Genomic DNA, 6,000 nt, shown 5'->3' with positions numbered 1-6,000 from the left:
AATTGATTCAATGGTTAACTTCGGAGAAAGTGATGAGATGGGACCTTGGGATGATGGAAATGAGAGTAATAAGCTCATTGACGATCCTTCTGAGGATGATGTGGATGTCGATGAGGATGCGCTAGCAAATGACATGACCCTAGGCAACATTCCTACAATTATTCCTCCTACACATTATGTCCTATGTCCACCTCCAGATGAGTATGAAGAGGACAATTCCCGGAGAATTTGGGCTTGTGATAGCACTTACACCAAAGAAGGGGAGTTGGAGAAGGGTATGATGTTTGATAGTAAGGAAGTGTTGTTGGAAGCTATCAGAGTGTATCATATTCATAGAAATGTGGGGTGTAGAACGAAGACCTCAAACCAAACTGTCCATACCTTGAAGTGTAAGCGGGGCTGTTCATGGAAACTTAGGGCTACGCTCGATTCATATTTGTCTTCATGGCATATTAATACGTATAAGAGCAAGCATGGGTCTTGTGTTTTGGGTAGTGACACTATCTCGGCTGAACACATTCACTTGACTTCTTATTTTATTAACAATGTCATTAAAAATTATGTTGCTAAAGACCCATCCATTAAGGTATCTGTCGTACGACAGATGGTTAAAGATCGTTTTGGTGTAGAAGTGAATTATAAGCGAGTGTGGTGTGCTGAGCAACAAGCCTTGTCCATATATAGAATTTGGGAAGGTTCTTATTCACTCCTTCCACGCTTTTTAAAAGCTTTGCAACATTCCAATCCGGGCTTAGTAGTTGAGTGGTTTTTTAAGGAAGACAATGACACGGGTGTATATATGCGACCTAATATTAGGACCTTCCAACGTGTCTTTTGGGCCTTTAAACCTTTTAAACCTTGCATTGAAGGCTTCAATCATTGTAAACCTCTAATCGCCATTGAAGACACACACTTGTATAGTAAGTATCGTCATACCTTATTGACTGCCATTGCCCAAGATGGTGATAAGGGAATCTTTCCATTAGCATTTGCCTTGGTAGAGAAGGAGTGTATAGGTGCATGGTTGTGGTTCATGATTTGTATTCGTAAGCATGTGACACAGAGGATGGGTTTATGCGTTATTTCTGATAGACACGGGGGTATTTTATTAACTATGCAAGAGCCAAAGTGGCAACCACCTAATGCTTATCATAGGTTTTGTTTACGTCATTTGCTTAGCAACTTTATTCGTGCTATGGGCAATGTTCAGCTGAAGAAGCTGTTTGGTAGAACTGCTGAGCAAAGACAACAAGTTAAGATACTAAATGGCTTAAAGGCAATCAGGACTGCAAAACGAGAGGCAATTTTTTGGATTGATGACATGGGTGAGATGTCTAAGTGGTCGTCGTGTCATGATGGAGGTCATAGGTATGGTGTTACTAATACGAACTTAGCTGAAGTTTTCAACTATGTGATGAAAGGTGTACGTTTCTTACCTTTAACAACACTTGTTGGATTCACCTTCTATCGGTTAAACGATTATTTTGTTCAAAGACGTGAACGTGCTAGTGCATGGTTACTTGGAGGACACATGTACACATCACATGCCACCAAGATTATCAATAGAAACACCGAGAAGGCAAGTTTCCATGAGATGATCGCCTTTGACTATAGAAAAGGTGTTTTCGAAATTAAGACTGGGAGGGGAAATAGAGGATCGTCCAAGGGGGGTAAGATTCAACATGTGGACTTGAATCAAATGAAGTGCACATGTAACAAACTTGAGATATACCACCTACCTCGTTCACGTGTACTTGCTGTTTGCATCAAACGACACCTTTCATATGAGTGGTTTGTGGATCCGTTCTATACTTCTCAAAGTTATGCAAGGACATACGAACATTCTTTATGCCAATGATCGATAAGAGGTCATGGCCTGAATACACGGGCTTTGAACTTAGACATGATTCCGATCAAATTCGTGGTAAAGGAAGGCCTAAGTCTAAGAGAATTGCTAACGAAATAGATGAGGGAAGAAAGAAACGCAATAGTTGTCGTTGTGAGAGTGAAGGTCACAACATTAGAACTTGTAACTCTAGGTATTATTCTATATATATTATAGTAGTATAATACTCTATAACATATAGATACAAAATATAATATTAAACTTACAACACAAATTTATGATACATAATTACATAATAGTAATATTAACTAAAGTTACTGCGAACACAGTAGTACAGGAGATGGATCCAAGTGTGTAGGAGCACAGGAGTACTCCTCTTTGGGATGCCCAGGTTAGGTGTCCGATACTAATGAGCATTTTACAAATGATAACATACAAGTAACTTATTTAAATGTCTATATTCATAGGTGTCCGATACAGACACGTTAGGCATTAGACATCCAGATTCCGTTCCGTGGGTGATCGATGAGAGAATCATCCCGTACCTTGAGCTCACGAGGTTGTATGACTTTCACCTTGTTGCGTATGGTAGAGTTGACCGTGCTATTATCACAGCACTGGTGGAGAGATGGCGTCAGGAGACGCACACCTTTCATCTTCCTCTAGGTGAGGCTACCATCACATTGCTTGATGTAGCCTTACTAACACGGCTTCCCATCGAGGGACGTGTCGTGTCTACCGCTAGACGCCAGCTATCAAGCTGGCGTGACATGGTTCACTGCATCTTGGGAGAGCACCCTCTAGCAGAAGTCATTAAGGTGAGCGGTTTACAGTGCACATGGTTGGTTCAGACCTTCTCGCATCTCCCCGAAGGTGTTGATGAGGGCACCATTTCGAGGTACGCAAAGGCGTACCTCCTATATTTGATAGGAGTTGTCTTGTTTGCTGATAAAACAAGCAACCAAATACAACTCCTATATTAGACTTTACTTGACGACCCCTGGGAGCGCATCGCCGAGTATAGCTGGGGCTCCGCAGCCCTAGGATACTTGTACAAGAGGCTATGTGGTGCTGCCCATAAGAACGTCAAGGAGATTGCAGGACCACTAGTCATATTACAGGTAATAACAATAACATTTAATTCTTATCCACATTTGGACATACTAATTACATTTGCAATCGTTAGTTGTGGGCGTGGGAGCATATTCTTATCGGCCAACCTTATAGAAGCGTTGGTCGTGGTGAAGCTGCTCCTCCTCAACAACCCCTACCAGATGTTGCATATGGTTCAAGGTGGAATTTCACGCCGAACGCGCAGAAAAACCTGGACCGATCTAGGATTCTACCAAAGATCAATTAGACCTGCTGCGACCCAATCAGGTACATATTTCAGTACTCATTAACATTACTGTAATTTAATTAACACATCATTTACATTTTCATAACATTTATTAAAGTTTTTGTGGGACCCGTACCATGCCGAAGCCTACGCAGCTGTGCCCGAGCACTCGAGAATTCAGTCAGATGCGTGGAGGGCTTCTGTGCCACTCATATGCTTCGACATTGTCAAAGTACATCTACCGGAGCGCGTACTGCGCCAATATGGGTTGGTACGGGGCATTCCACCGCCTTGCGATATTGAACCCGAGTAGCACCTGATTTCGCGCAAGAATCAGGGTACGGCGAACTGGACTGAGATCAACTGATGCCACATCACTCGTTGGGATCATAGACTTGAGCTGCTGGCCCAAGGTGCGCCGATCGATGTTCATGGCGCACCTACTACACCTGACTACATGCCATGGTCCCTCTCCATCACTCGCCGATGGATGACACCACGTGGCATCATCACAGCGTCACATTATGCTCTTACTGCGCCTACGATGACCCAATTTGTAAGTCTTCATTTGCATTTAAAGGATTAAGTTTTCGATTACATAATATAATATTACATTAACTACATATTAATTGCAGGCACAAGGTGCGGCAGCCGTGATGCGGTACAGCCACAAGGAGCCGGTGAGGGAGATTGCGCAAGGCATGATCATTGGCACGCAGTTCCAGCACTTCATACCAGAAGTCGCTGCGGAGTCATCACCGGCTACCGCCGATGCGCACGTCTCATCTCCTGCTTATGACTATCATTTGGAGGAGATGGACCTTTCATACCCCGTTAACGTTGCGGGGATCTCGCAGGCTGGGCCATCCCAGCCATCACAGTACCAGTCTCCTCCTCTGCAGAGCGACACACGAACGCCTCTTACAACCGCAGGAGGCGTAGGAGACCAACTCAGTTGGATAGGGTAGATGATGGTCATGAGCATTAGCGTTACGTTTTTGTGTATTTGGATTGACTATGTGTGTGTGTATGTGTATATATATCGCGTGAAAAAGACACTTTACTGATTGAGACATATCGTGTGAAAAAATATCACCCTCAATTGCAAATACCAATATAATGGATGTACAAGCTTCGGCAACATCTGAGCTTATTGTGTTGAAGAGTAATAGGAATAGTAGAAAGTAGTAGTGGGCCAACTAAATAAGATGCCGTGAGCTACATGGAATTTTAACAACTTTTTTACTTTGTGGTGGACTTGTCAATACTCAATACATATCATATTAACTTTAGCAATGAATATGATAGCGGATAGTACTCTTCTTGGACGATATGAGACGAGAGCGCCAAATCTTATGCCTATTTCACCGTCACAAATTTTGCTTACAGATAAATACAACTACAACGACGACGTATTTGAGTCATTATAAAACAGCTGGTTGTGTTGAAATTTTCTAATCCTAATAATAATATCTCTACTGTTGACTACCTACTATCTACTATATAGGTTTTGATGAAATTATACTCTACACTTAGAGCATGAACAATGAAGAGGACAAATATATATCCTCTTCACAATTCTATCTTTTTTTCTCTATTTATTATTTTCTCTTTCCTCCATATCAATTTTCACTATTTACATCTTCTTTCTCATTCTATTTCTTTAATTTGTCCAACATCCAAGAGTACTCTTTCATCCTCTTTTCACTTTCTCTCTCCTATTCACATACACCCCACCACACATTATTTTTCTTATCCAAATTTAATAATTGTAATTTGTGTAATTATTAAATGATAAATATTATTTACTCAATTTTTGTATAATAAATTAATTAGTGAATTATTAGTCTTGCAACCCACAAAAAAATATTCATAATTTCATATTTTATAAAACAACTTGAAATTAAGGATTATTGATGATATTTAGATCAAAAAGGGGTGTATTTGAGTTATTTTAAGGGTTTAAATAGTATGAAAAGTTGAAATTTCTTCCATAATTTAAATTACTTGGATCTATAATTAAAGATATGATAATGTGAATGAATTGTCAACAAGAAAATGAGTTTAAATCGATAGTATAGAAGAGAGAGAAAAGACCAAAAAATTAAAATGTGTGAAATATAGGCAAATTTAGGTTCATTTTATGGAGAAAAAAATATAGCCGTTTGGCGAAATTATTTTGAAATTTTGCTTTACAGTTTTTTTATGACCGTTTTAAATAATACCATTGTAAAAAAATCAAACTTAAATTCAACTAATCAAATTTTGCCAAGTGTACCAATTTTCTCGGCTCAAATACTTTTTTTCTTTTTTTTCCTCCTTTTTCTCCCTCCCAACGTAGAAATGCCTTCATTTTTTTTTGTCCTATTCAATCCTCTTGCATCCATCTACATCCTTTTCATGGAGAGGATCATGACCAATCCTCTTGGCCAAGAGGATTGTTAATTCCTCTACACATCCAAGAGGATAGTTAAGAGGAGGAAAGAGAGCAGTAAGAGGAAGGTGAATCCTCTTAGATGTTCATGGTCTTATAATGAATGATTTTTGGTGTTAAAAAGTGACATAGTTTCACTGATAATGAAAACAGAAAAGATGAGGACCATATAAAGGATTTATATATGATCATAATTTCAATGATCAGATCACGAATTTCACTATCAATATATTCACTAATCCCCATATTCACACACTGGCAGTACTCCGCTTTTCATTTGCTCAATAGAGGATATATGTTTGTTTGAGAGATATGAGAGTTGAGACTTTTATGTAAAACTGCCTTCTCTTCATAATATTCCCGTCTCACCTTCATATCTCT

Source organism: Amaranthus tricolor, chromosome 8, assembly GCF_026212465.1.
Source record: "Amaranthus tricolor cultivar Red isolate AtriRed21 chromosome 8, ASM2621246v1, whole genome shotgun sequence".
Classification (NCBI taxonomy): Eukaryota; Viridiplantae; Streptophyta; class Magnoliopsida; order Caryophyllales; family Amaranthaceae; genus Amaranthus; species Amaranthus tricolor.
Note: the sequence above shows the minus strand (reverse complement) of the source record.